Source organism: Neofelis nebulosa, chromosome 3 (assembly GCF_028018385.1).
Source record: "Neofelis nebulosa isolate mNeoNeb1 chromosome 3, mNeoNeb1.pri, whole genome shotgun sequence".
Taxonomy (NCBI): Eukaryota; Metazoa; Chordata; class Mammalia; order Carnivora; family Felidae; genus Neofelis; species Neofelis nebulosa.
In genome coordinates, this window is record NC_080784.1 from 123597277 (window position 1) to 123612008 (window position 14732).

Here is a 14732-nt window from a genome sequence, read left to right on the forward strand (position 1 = left end):
ACTTGATTTTAGCAGGAGCACTAGACAGTAGGATTCTGTCTCTAATCTCAGTCTGGTTACTATGTAGATATCATGGTCCCTTCTTAGGGTGCTTCTCCTCCTCCTTGTCCTCCTCCTCCTGCTCCTCCTCCTTCTTCTCTCTCTGTCTGTCTGTCTGTCTCTCTTTTTAATCTCTCCTTAAGGTTGGACCTTCCTTTCCAGTACTGCACCACTTTTAAAGCCAGATTCTGACAAATTCAAACAGTAACTACAGCATCTCTTTCGACCCTAGATTTTATTTGCCTCTTGGACAGTGAACTTTTAGGTCTCCTTTCACACAAGGCCTAGGATCCCATGGGATGCCAAGAGCCTTGGGTACAGACATGACCCAGCTCAATCATATAAGGACAGGGGTAGTCAATTTCATTTAAGCAAAGTGAAATTAGACACTGGAAGCTGCTAACATTTTACACACTGTTCTAAGAGGTTTTGAAGTAAACGTTCTGCAAAGCTGCCAAGGATTGCACAGGGCACAGCACTGATGGTGCAGAGGTACAAAAAAGCAGCAGAGAAATAACAAATGTGCCAAAGGAGGAGTGTGGGAAAATATTTATTATGTTCAGGACTATAGAAAAAAGCTGATCAGGCGAATGTAATTCTCTCCTTAAGATCATCCATGGCATAATGTGCTAGAGAAGATGTTGATAATATGATCTTCATTCATCCTTGTCCTCAGCAGGTGGGAATGCCAATCCAATGACCAGCAAAAAGAGAAGAAATGAGGGTCTCAGAAAAATTATTTAAAAGACAAGCTTGTGAAGGTTAAATGGTGATTAGAAGATGTGACCAGTGCTCAGTTATAACTTAAAAAACTGACATCCCTCTGGCAGTAGATTTTAAAAAGTACAACAAAGAAGCAGTGCAGCAATAGCTAATTGTTGAGGATTTAGGACCTGCTTACACTTAGGACCTGTAAAACACTGAACGCATGTGTAATTTTATTTAATGTACTTATTTAAGCAGCCCTATGATTGACACTGGGGTAGACAGAGTTCTAACAATAGAATATGGCAGAAGTGATGGTATGTCACCAACCAATCCCCTGATTAGGTTACGATATGTGGCAAAGGCCAGGTGATTATGTTGCATTATTTAAGACTCCCATTTGGCACACTGGAACTAGAAACTCTACTTTCAAGCTTAAAGAAATAAGTGGCCACACTGGAGAAGCTATGTGTCAAGGAACTTCACATGACCTCTTGTACCCGAGGGCAGCCCCCAGCCAACAGCCAAGAAGAAGCTGGGGTCCTCAGTCCTGATCCTGCAAGAAAATTAATTCTTTCAACAAACTAAGGATGTTTAGAAGCAGATTCTTCCCCAGCTGAGCCTCCAGATGAAAATACAGCTTAGCTGATGGCTTGACTGTGGCCTGGTGACCCCCTGGACAGAGGACCTGGCTAAGCTGTACTTGGACTCCTGACCCACGGAAGCTACGGACAATAGTGTGTGTTGTTTCAAGCTACTAAGTTTATGGTAATTCAGTACATGGAACTAGGAAGTTAATATAGATGTATTATCCTTCACCCTACCTGTAAGGAAAATGAAATCTAGAAGTTCATCACATGCACCAGATCTCACTACTGGAAAGTGGTAAGGTTGGTGTTCAAGTATTGTGGGTCTCTTGCATTGCTGGGTATTTATGTGCTGTGCTGGACTGCCTCCCCAAAGCTAGGAGTTCAGAAAATAAAGGCGCTTCAATCTGTTAGAGATGTAAGAGTGGAGGATGGTTTAGAGAGTCTTGATTTGTCATTCAGAGGGGATGAGGACAACAGGAGATAAACAGAATAAAAGTTAAAATGTGGAAAAAATATCTTGGGGAGGGAAGGGACCGGATCAAAAAGTCTTCAGAAAACAGGATAAAATTAGTCACGTGGTCCCTGATGCCAAGCCTCTTTCCCGTTGGCCAAGTTTGGCTGGGCCACCAGGACGGCAATCTATGGAGGGGATCTTATTTTGACCCTGAGGGAGAAAACAGTATGGTGTATGTTCCCATGCACAGGTCACCAAAAGATAGAGCTCTTTTATTTCTAAGACAAGAGGTGACAACAAAAGAAAAAAAAAAACAAGTTTTCCCAGTTCTCAAAAAAGTTGTAGGAAGTGTGTGTTAATCTAGTTTTGCTAACAGAGAAAAGCCCCTCTGTAAAAGGATACTATGGTGACACTTCACTAGAGAAGCCTTTCTTGACCATCGTAAGTGGTCCTAGCTCTTTTTTTTTTTTTTTAATGTTTATTTATTTTTGAGAGAGCACAAGCAGGGAAGGGGTAGAGAGAGGGGGACAGAGGATCCGAAGCAGGCTCTGCACCGACAGCAGCAAGACTGATGAGGGGCTCGAACTCAAAAACCTCAAGATCATGACCTGAGCTGAAGTCTCAGCCGAAGCCTCTCAACAGACTGAGCCACCAGGCGTCCTAAGTCCTAGTTCTTTTATTCCCCTCAGTGATCTTTGTTTATTTCCTTCCTGTCACTTCCAACAATTGAAGCAATATTTGTTTACTTTATTATTGCTCCATGAGAACTGGGATGATGTCTGTTTTGTTCATCATTGGATGTGTAGAGATGATGCACCTGTGCCTAGCACATACTAGAAGTTCAACACACAAGTGAGATGTGTGAACTAGAAGTTCAACACACAAGTGAGATGTGAGATGTGAGATGAAAGGACGAAATGAAATTGACACAGCTGTTTCATATAATATAAAGAAATAAAGAAGATCTTTAGAAAGGAGTGGACTGAGGATGAAGCATGAGCTCAGGGAATCAGTGGGCTCAGACAGCAGTAACACATGGGAGTAACGCATGGAAAATTCACAGAGCCCCCTGCTGGCTATAGGCAATGAAGCAGGCAGGGCCAATAGCAACCTTCTGACCAAAGATGAAGGAGGCTGGAGGAAAGACAATAATAATGTTGGGTCTTTGAATTCTCTGAATAAAAATTGGTTAGGTATGGGCTAATTGAAGGAGGAAAGGAAGCTCACAAACTTGCATATTGATCCAGTGGAAATGTGTACGTCAGAGACATGTAAAGATCCAGAAGAAGAGCCAATTAGACAGACGGGACACGTTCTTAAAAAAGAAGATTCTAACAGTTGAAAGGAAAATAATGAAAACATGAGGAGATTGCAGTTATAGAAAATGGCTGTCATATACTCATAAAAAATTCTTGGTAACTGGAAGTATACAAATACTGTAGTTAAATAATTTTTGGTATTCCAATTTACATATTTAAATACATTTTTTCATATAAATCTGTAAAACGATGTGCATAGTATAACTTCAAAAGCATTATATAAATTTAGGCAATTTTTTTTCTTTTAAATCCCAGCAGTGATGAAAATCGGTCACTAATGTGAGCGTCCCCTTGGGGAGATAAAAGCACCCTTGCAGCTGAACCTTTAGGTATGGGATTCTTTTTCTCACAGAAACACTCTAAGTGAAGCAACAAAATGTTCAGGAGAGGAAATGTTCTGTAGAAGCAAGGTAGAGTAAGATAAAATACCAGTTGTCAACATACTGTTTGCATTGTTTCCCCTGAATCTTGCTTCTAATAATATTTTCCTTTTTTTTTTCCCTGTACCAACTTTTATAACTTAGTGTTCAGTTCTTTCCCTGATGTACTCCATAACTATTCAAGAAAGAGTTAATATTTATGAAACTAGTAAAATAGTGAGCAACTATATAAATATTTGATAAATAAATGCATGATACTAAAATATCCACCCTCAAGATAAGAATTTATCCCCATATGCTTTTCTTCATCTTACTTGAAATCAACATGGCTAACGGTAAGAAATGGAACTGATGAGTTACAAAACCAGTGGAGTATGTTAAGAGGGTTGGTAAGCTTGTAAATAAAAGAGTTAACTGTCTCATTTTCTTACAAAGACCTCCTTTATTCGATGCTCCTCCTTCACACTTCTCTTCCCCACCTCATGTGTCCAGACAAAGTCTTAACTAAACACAGCGGGAACTTTATTCTGATATTCTTAAACACTGTAGTTCTTTTTATCTATAAAAATAACCTCTTCCTTTTCATTAGTGGCTGATCACTTCTCCCTTGTCGTTCTTAAAAGAAACATGACAAATAAGTGTTTATTATTCATGCCTCTATATTCATTTTATCACTCTAGAAAAACAGGATATGGATTGGAGAAAATGGAGGCTCTTCAATACTGCTTTGTCATCAGCAGATGAACCGAGATCAAGTCTCTTCACCGCCAGACCTCTGAGTACATGAAAATCCTTCTGGAGAGCCGTGGGAAAAATTTCCCTTCCCAGTTGGTGCTGTCTGAACTACATTTAGAACTCTGCAATGTGTGCCTCCTGCCTTGTGTTTCTCCTCTCTGCCCAAGTGTGGGAGCTGGACTCCAGCGAGGGGGAGGACCCAGAGGCAAGACTATGGCGCGTGCACCTGCTGGAACGACTGGTCCCTGTGCTTCCCTCCCTGCCCCTCCCACCTCACGTCCACCTGTCCACTTCTGCAGCTCCGGGCACCTTTCTGCACCAGCTCGTTTCTGGTCCCACTTACATGGCATCTGCTGATGGGAGTGATGTGTAAAAGGAGTGAGATGTAAGGAAGGGGAAGGAGCTACACGTGGCAGGGGGCGGTGTAATGAGGTTGTGTGCAGTGTGACCTGGAACAGCAGGTGTTACACCTCTGTGAACCACCATACTGGCTCCACCTTGGAGAACTAACATCTCAATCCGTGCTCCTTACTGTAGGAAAGAGGATACCCTACTTCACGTTTTAACATAAAATGTTCAATTAGGGAAGAATTAAGTTCATCGAATTAGGCAAGAAAAAGTAGTAGAATAATCAGTAATATAGACAAAGGGAGTTCATTTCTAAGATAATAGCAACAAAGAAATACTAAAAACTGTATTTTGCTGGATGGTGAAAGGAAGTTCAGTAAAAGAGCTATTCGTTTGCTGTTCTTACGAGAATTATTGTGGGTGGGCAATGCATCCAGTTCATTGTTTGGCATGTTAATTGCTAATTCTGCCTTTTTTTTTTTTTTTTTTTAATTAAGACAGTGGGAGCTTAGATCCCAAGATGGGTTCTAGCCTGAACAGCTTGTCAGATGTTTTTAAATTCTCTGGACTTCCGCTTTCTCATTTGTGAACTAAAGGGTTTAGTCTAGATCAGGGGTCAGTAAACTTTTTTCTGTAAAGGGCCAGATAGTAAATATTTTAGGCTCTGGTGGTCGACACAGTCCCTGCCACAACTCAACTCTGCTACCAAAGCATGAATGCAGTCGGACAATAAGAAATAGGATGTGTGTAGCTGTGTTCCAATATAGCTTGATTTACAAAAGTAGGCATGTGGCCCGTGAGACTTGGTTTTCTGACCCCTGATCCAGATCAATCACTTCCCAAGTGTTCCTCAGAGATCTCTGGGGGCTGTCTTAAGAGAAGGAGGAGGAGGAGGGAGTCTAAGCAAGCGGGGCTCTGTGACTCTTGCCCCCATTTCAACTGGGGCAACTCTTTCATATTTACAAATAAGATTTTTTTTAATGTTTACTTTTGAGACAGAAAGAGACAGAACACAAGCAGGGGAGGGGCAAAGAGAGAGGGAGACTCAGAATCCAAAGCAGGTTCCAGGCTCTGCGCTGTCAGCACAGAGCCCAACATGGGCTCGAACTTGCGAACTGTGAGACCGTGACCTGAGCTGAAAGTTGGATGCTCACCCGACTGAGCCACCCAGGCACCCCACAAATAAGATTATTTCTAAAGCTTCTTCAGCTGAAAAGCATGTAAAGAAAACATCAGCTCTCTAAAGTTCCCTTGACAATTGTGTGCCTCTAAGTAGTGTCAGCTGCTCTTATGCTTTGGACCTCCCGTTCCCACCCTGCTGATGATCTGATGGTCCCCAGATTTCTCGTTCCAGTTCAGAGTCCTCCTGGATTAGCCTCCTATATTCACTTTCCTTCCAGATAACTATCTCTGTTGGAATGTTCCACAGGCACCTCCTAATCTATGCATCCAAAATGTAACTCATTATGTTCACCCCAGTCCAGCTCCTTTTCTTTCTTCATTTGAGTTAATGGCTCCACATTCCCTCTGGTGACACAAACCAGAAACCTGAGCCTTTCTTCTCTCTCTTCTACTCCACTGAAAACCTGACAGATTTTATCTTGTGATTACCTTTTCCAATTGTTCTATGCATTAGTACCTCGGTCTTAGTTCAGGCCTCCACTAGCTCTCATCTGGGCTATTACCTGATGAGAAAAAATGAGAGGAAGAAACGACTTGAGGAGTAACCTGGCTTGGGCCACCCACAGACAAGTCACCTCATCTGTGACACAGATCTGTACTTTAGACAGAAACTCACCTCATTAAAATTCATTAGTTTCTACCCCATGCAAGATAAAGTACATGTTGTTCAACCTGGAATTAATACAAAGTTGTCTGTAACTGACCCTTACTGATAGGAGGAACCATACGAAATTGCCATTTCTGTAGGTCAAAATGGTTGATTCTAGGAATGTGTTATGGTTCACCTAAAACTCTGACCTGACCTACTGTCATTTCCTCACTCACACTTCACATATAAGGGTAAATTCCTTTGCTGGAATGCACATGCCCATCGTCCCCACTGGCCTGATCAATTCATATACAACTTTCACATCTTAGTTCTGGTGGACATTTTGTCCAGATCTTCTCCAAATGGCTGACTGGTAAAAGATTCCCTCTCCATGTTTCCATAGCAACTTGTGCAAAGGCCAATGAGAGCACTTAACCTTCGGGTTGAAATGATCCGTTCATGCTCCAGTCTCCCCAGGAGACCTTCAAGTCTTTGAGGACACCTTTGTTTCCCCTCTGCCTGGCATGACGCATTCTATTTGTTGAACTGAATGGAATGGAACGAGACTAGCAATTTCTTAACAAATACTGATCACTAACAAACTGAACTGACTTCGGATTTCATGATTGTGTTTGAGTTTCAGAAGTGTTTGGGGATTTGAACCTGACTTGTGTTTTCATATGCTAATAAATGTGATTTGAGGCATGAAGCATTAATTAAATGAACAGATAGCTTTGAGAATTGGAAGATAGAAAAGGCCAAAGGCTAGTACTTTTATCCACAATATTTATATCACAGTAAGTGATTTGAATAAAGGATTTCTGCAGTTCTATTGTGGGAGAAAAGCATTCTTATAGTATAAATAATGCAAACTTTCATTTCCAAGTTCTCTGAATGTGCAAATTGCTTTTTTCTGTATCTCCTCTTTACATACAGGTTTGCATTAATGAAGACGAGACATTTCAGCTCCCCTCTCCTAAAAATACATTGTAGGCAAATAGTAATATTAGTTTAGATCAAAAATAATTCCCAATCATAATTATAGCAGCTCAGCTGTGGACCTATATGCAGTGTGGGAACAGACATATATATTAGGCTGTTGGCAGAGGTAAGCAAAATTATTCATGCCAGGATAGAATGTTCCCAAATAAAGCTTTCCTGCCTGGTGGAGAAGTAGACAACAAACCAGACAGCAGACGCACCTGCTAATTGGTCACATAGTTATGCCAGGCTCCGAGACAAGAGAGCCCAAGGAAGAAGGCAGTAATTCGTCAGCATATTCATTGTGGGGTCCTGGACCTGCCACACTGTAGGCTAGAAACAAGGCTCCACAAATTTGAAGAAGTGCAGTGAAAACATCAAAAAATAGCAGATTTAAACAAATATTGAACACCTCTCCTAGGTACTGTGCCTGAAGGGGGGCTCTCACAGATTAAGCCTCACTGTGGCACCCTTCCCTTTTCTTGGCATGCCACTCCCAAACATTAGGCCATCTTGCTCCCGTAAGTGTCAGGAGCCGTGTCCCTAGCACAGCACCAGGCATAGCAATTCGTAAAGGTTTTGCAATAGTTAAAACTCTCTTGCACAGGCAGACAAAGAAATGAAGACCAGGATGGGAGGAAGAGGCCCTGTGTCGAAGCTCCAGGAGAACATCCAGGTTGCAACATATCCTGTGTTCAGAGAGGGCTTCATGTTCTGGATATTGAAGCCACATGTGCGGAGGATGCATTTAGGATTTCATGGCTCTTATCGTGATCAGTGTAAAATCCAACTATAGTGGGTGCTGTTTTTCCCCTCTTCTTCCTCTTCTTCCTCTCTTGTTTCAGAGTTGTGTGACTCAGCAGAGGAAGCAAGAGGACCTTTTTAAACTCAGTTGTATAGACTCTGGATTTACTGCCACATCTGGTTCCATATCCATAAGGAAATCATATATATCCCCATTTTCCTTGTGCTTTCTCTTGGAGTTTCTCAAGTGTCTGGCTTATCTCCTATCTTCTTGTGTGGCTCTCACTCATCATTCTTGCGATGATCTCACATGGCTTCTCCTAAGCCTGGACCATAGCCTTTTTTCTAGTTGTTTTTCAGATATTCTGTGCCTTTTCTAATGATAGTGGTAGTGATGATGACGATGATTATGATGATGATGATGATGATGATATGTGTTTAGCCAGTCTTAATGAACAGGTATTATATGCCCCACATTACTTTGAAGAATTTACATATGTCATTTACTCATTATCTGATTTTTATTCTCTGTATAATTCAATGAGTTAGATATTATCATCTCTATCTTTTATTTTTTCTTTTCTTTTCTTTAGGAAGTCTTGTATTTTGAGAGAGAGAGAGAGAGAGAGAGAGAGAGAGAGAGAGAGCATAAGCATGGGAAGTGCAGAGGAAGAGAGGGAGAGAATCTTACACAGGCTGCATGATCATCATGGAGTCTGATGCAGGGCTCAATCTCACCACCATGAGAACATGACATGAGTTGAAATCAGGAGTTGGGCACTTAACCAACTGAGCCACCCAGGGGCCCCATCTTTTAGATGAATAAATGGTTGGCAAGACACAGGATTGATCACTTCTGGTTGTCATATAGTCAGTAACTAGCAAAGCTGCATTTAATTCGTGTTCTGTTTGACCTCAAAGATCAAGCTCCTTGTACTTGACAACTTTTGTTGCAAGTAGTTGCATATGGTTCTCTACTATCATCTCTTTCAGTTCCTTTACTTCTGAGTTGGCTTCTTGACTTTTCTTTCAAAGTATCCTACGTGTTTCATTTAGTACTTTTTTACGACTATTTTCAAATTTGCCTTTCTGTTCCAACTCTCCTTCATTGAACACCACTACCTAGCTTTCTCAGAGAGTGTTCTCAGAACATTTTTTCCAGATGTTTATAGAAAGACAAAGCATCTGATCATTTTTCTCAAACCCTCACTAACTGAGATGTTTTCTATAACTCCGGAAGCCCACATAACTTGTCCTGTTCCCTAATTATATAATCGTTATGCCAGATTTCAATCTTTTCTGTAACAATGTACTAGGGAAATATAAATATTAGGTCTTTGAATTTTCTTGAACTATATCTTCTGAAGAAATTCATTTGATACCTCTGACTGATTCATTAGGGAAGTTTTCAAATCGTTGCAGAAGGAATATCAAGAGAGATAAAGAGTTAATATTCCTCTTCTGGCGCCTAAACATAATTTTGCAGTAACAATTCTGGAAGGTAGTCATTTTAGAAAGATAAAACTGTAACATTCCAACGTCCTCACCTTTAGCATATCGTGAATCAGGCCTGATGCACCCCTTCATAAAGATTTGTGAAAGGAAAGTGCTGATCTGACAGAAAAAAGAATAAAGGAAAGATTTCGTTCATCTGGGGATGGGCTGTAAGAGAAGAAGGGAGATGCAGATGGTGACAGGGAAGGAACCACCTGGAAGAATCCTACTCACCTGAGCATGCTGGAGAAAGGGTACAAGGTGCTAAGAGAAGCCAGATTTGTGATGTCTTCCAGGAAGATTCAGAGAGATAGTGGAGAGGTACCAGGAGGAGTGAGCTTGAGAGATTGTACCTTTAGGGGCGCCTGGGTGGCTCAGTCTGTTAAACGTCCCACTTCAGCTCAGGTCATGATCTCATGGTTTGTGAGTTCGAGCCCCACATCGGGCTCTGTGCAGACAGCTCACAGTCTAGAGCCTCTTCAGATTCTGTGTCTCCCTCTCTTTCTGTGCCTCCCTCACTCACACTCTGTCTCTCAAAAGTGAAATAAGCCATGCAGAGAAAGACAGATACCATATGTTTTCACTCTCATGTGGATCCTGAGAAACTTAACAGAAGACCATGGGGGAGGGGAAGGAAAAAAAAAAAAGAAGAGGTTAGAGTGGGAGAGAGCCAAAGCATAAGAGACTCTTAAAAACTGAGAACAAACTGAGGGTTGATGGGGGGTAGGAGGCAGAGGAGGGTGGGTGATGGGTATTGAGGAGGGCACCTTTTGGGATGAGCACTGGGTGTTGTATGGAAACCAATTTGACAATAAATTTAATATATTGAAAAAAAATGGATAAATGTTAAAAAATTAAAAAAATAATAAGGTAAAATAGTCAAACTCATAGGAACAGGAAGTAGAAGGGCTTAGGCGGGGGATGGAGAGTAACTGTCCATATAAAACTTTATATAAAGTATAAAATTTCAGTTATGCAAGATGAGTAAGTTCTAGAGATCTGCTGTATAGCACTGAGTTTACAGTTAACAATGCCATATTGTACACTGAAAAATTTGCTAAAAGGATAGATCTCATGTTCTCTGTTATTAAACATATATTTTTTTTTTTTAAGATTTTTTTAAAGTAATCCCTACACCCAACATGGGGCTCAAACGTACAACCCAGAGATCAAAATGCTCTACTGAATGAGCCAGCCACGCACCCCATGTTATCTGTTCTTAACACAATTAAAAAAAGAGGTAAAGCCTCAGTTTACACAGAATTTTCATGGGTGCAAATGTGCCCAGGTGCTGACTTAGAGGAGCACAGTGTTTCTTAGACCATCATTGGTGAGCAAAGTCTGGTGTTGGGAAAAGGAGGCCTCTGAGAATGGGCAACCCAATGACCAAAGACCATGTAGTCATCAGTAGTGGATATTTATCCACTTATCTGATTTATCCACAAGTCAAATTGGACTCATTTTATCTCTCTATTCACCAGTCCAAGGAGCAGCTGGGACCAGCCACTCTGCAACAGAGCTTGGTAAGATCTAGAGGATTCTTCATGAATTCTTGCCCTCCCCACCAGCCCTGTAACCTAGAAGTCACAGGAGCCAGTGCTCTCTCCCATACATATGAGGCTATCTTGAAAAGGATCAAGGAAAAGAAAAGATGTTCGATAGACTAAGCAATTCTAATTATGAAACCAACTCAGTCTCATTATAGAAAAATAAAACCCAGAATACATGCACAAAAAGAAGGAAACAACAATATTCATAATCCCATATAATCATAGATAACAGCTTTTGACATCTTGGAGCAGATCCTTTACAATGTAATATACTAATCTATACCTCCCAATCTCTCTCTGTCCTTACTCTCCCCCTCCTCCTCTCTCTCTCTCTCTCTCTCTCTCTCTCTCTGACATTTACTACTCACGTGACCTTGAGAACTTGAGAACATTCATCATTTGTAAAGTGAAGGTAGTAGCAATGTTAATATCTACTTCATAGAACTGCATTAGGATTAAATATGAAGATGCATATGAATGTTAGTGCAAAGTAAATATTCAACACATTTTAGCCATTTGTTTTTCTTACAAAAATGGGCATAAGATACAATTTTAAAAGAATATATAGAGAATATCTTTTTATTTCAATACATAATTTTTGTATGTAATACATCACTCTGAAGAGTTGAATAGTACTCAAGGATATGGCTGGACCAAAGTTGACTTAACCGACCCTCTATTGTTGAGCATTTAGGTTATTTCTGACTTTTCATTGCTACAAATTGTTCTCATACAAATATTCCTGGAGGTACATATTTAAAACAAATCTTTATCTGTTTCTTTAGATTAATTTTCCAGAAGTTCAGTTTCTTGGTTAAAGGACAGGCCAATTTTGAAACTTTGAATACATATTTCCAGATTGCTTTCCAGTAAGGCTGACCTCAAAATTATGGTGCCTTGTAACAAATTCAGCAAAAACATGTCCAATTTCACATCCTTTTTCATCCTTGGCAATGCAACTACAATTCATGGCAAGATAAAATTCTGCTGTGAATCAAAGAAACTCCACCTGGAACAAGAGGTCTGACATTTATGTTTCCAGATAGAGTGAAATCTGAGACAACCAGGGAAGGAGGTTCTCCATTTACCCCTATGGTCTTTGTGGCTGATAGCCAAATGTCAGATGAAACAGACACACTGTCTTTTCTTTGTAAGTCATTCTGTAAAGGCTCTTGTTTGAACAGTAACTGCATTTTAATTGGCTAGCATTCTACATCATTATGTTACATTCCTAACTGAAAATGACATAAAAAAAAAATCTTATTACCCTAAAAACCCCCTCCGGTCTTGAGTTTAGCTTTCACCCCCGCATGGATCATTGTGGCTATGACTTCCTTAGGGATTACTCACAGGAGCAAGAACAGTCTGCTTCGTGCATGGAAAGACTGAAAGCCACTAATCTACAGAACTTAATTTAGAAACAACCTGCAAAAGATAGTTAGCAACTAATGAAGGTTAACTGAACCCTCCCTGGGGATGGTTCTTCTGGCTTAGCTATAACTGTGCAAAGCCTTTCTTTTGCATCTGTTACACCCAGGAGGCCAGAGAGGGAAAGAAGACCAACATGAGACAAATAGAGTCAGCTCTTCTGCCTCATTCCTACTGCCCTACTTAGGAAAGGAGTTCAGTTCAGCCTCAGAAACTAACACACACTTTCTCAGATGTTCATGGTCATTCTCTCTAGATGAGAGCTCCATGGTACAGTAATTACCAGATTCAATCGCTTTAGTTGTCTTATCACAAACCCTAATGCGCTAACATATTGAGCTATCAAATAACGATGGTCTCTCGGTCATTTGATTGAGATGTTTTAAAGAAATTTCAATACTAGATTTCTTTTGCAGTATTAGGTGTGACTTGATAGTATTAACATTCTTAAATGAGTTAATTAGTTCAACAAGTTCTTTTCCTTTCCAGGTTTGTTTGTTTGTTTTTGAGAAATAATTGACATATATCACTGTATAAGTTTAAGGTGTCCAGCCTGATAGTTTGATTTACAGGTAGTATGAAATTATCACCACTATACATTCAGCTAACATATTCATCTTTTCATATAGATACAATAGAAAGAAAAGAAAGAAAAAAAGAAAAAAGGAAAAAATTCTTTTTGTGATGAGAACTCATAGGATTTACTCTCTTAATAACTTTCCTATATATCATGCAGCAGTGTTAGCTACAGTCATCATGTGGTACATTGCATCCCTAGCACTTATTTATCTTAAAACCAGAAGTTTCTACCTTTTGACTACCTTCTTCTCTCCCCACTCCCCACCCTCTGGCAAGCAACCACAAGTCTAATCTCTTTTTTTTTTTTTAATTTTTTTTTTTTAACGTTTATTTATTTTTGAGACAGAGAGAGACAGAGCATGAACGGGGGAGGGTCAGAGAGAGAGGGAGACACAGAATCAGAAACAGGCTCCAGTCTCTGAGCTGTCAGCACAGAGCCCGATGCGGGGCTCGAACCCACGAACTGTGAGATCGTGACCTGAGCTGAAGTCGGACACTTAGCCGACTGAGCCACCCAGGCGCCCCTCTAATCTCTTTTTTATGAGTTTGATTTTTTGTTTTTGACTTTGTTTTGTTTTTGTTTTGTTTTGTTTTAGATTCCGTATGTTAGTGAGATCATATGGTATTTATTTTCTCTGATATATTTTCCTCAGCACAATGCCTTCAAGGTTATTACAAGTGGTAGGATTTCCTTGTTTTTTTTTTTAATGGCTGAGTAATATTCCATTACTGCATAATTTATCTATTCATCCACTGATGGACAATTAAGTTGTTCCTATGTCCTGGCTACTGTAAATAACACTGCTACAAACATGGCGGTGCAGATAGCTTTTCAAGTTTCATTTTCTTTGGATATATTCCCAGAAGTGGAATTGCTGGATCATATGATAGTTCTATCTTTAATTTTTTCAGGATACTTCATCTTGTTTCCATAGTGGCTGCACCAATTTACCTTCCCACCAATGGTGTACAAGTGTTCTCTTTTCTCCACATCCTGCCAGCATTTATTTATTTTTTTTCATGATAGCTATTCTAATAGGCGTGAGGTGATACCTCTTTATGGTTTTAATTTGCATTTCCTAACGACTAGTGATGAGCATCTTTGAATATCCTTGTTGGGCTATTGTATATCTTCCTTAGAGAAATGTCTCTTCAGATCCTTCGCCCATTTTTAAATTGGGTTACTTGGCTTTTTTTTGCTATTGGGTTGTATGAGTTCTTTATATATTTTGGAAATTAACCCCTTATCAGATATATAATTTGCAAATATTTTTTCCTACTCTGTAGGTTGTTTTTGCATTTTGTTGATGGCTTCTTTTCCCATGTAGAAGTTTTTTAATGTGGTCCTAAGTGTTTATTTTTAATTTTGTTGCTTGTACTTTAGGTGTCATATCCAAAAAATTATTACCAAGACCTATGTCAAGGAGCTTTATTCCTATTTTTTTTCCCCTAGGAGTTTAGGTTTTACATTTAAGTCTTTAATCCATTTTCAGTTAATTCTTGTAAGTGGTGTAAGACCTGGGTCCAGTTTCATTCATTTACATGACAATATGCAATCATTCCAGCACCATTTATTGAAAAGACTGTCTTTTCTCCATTGATTATTCTTGGCTCC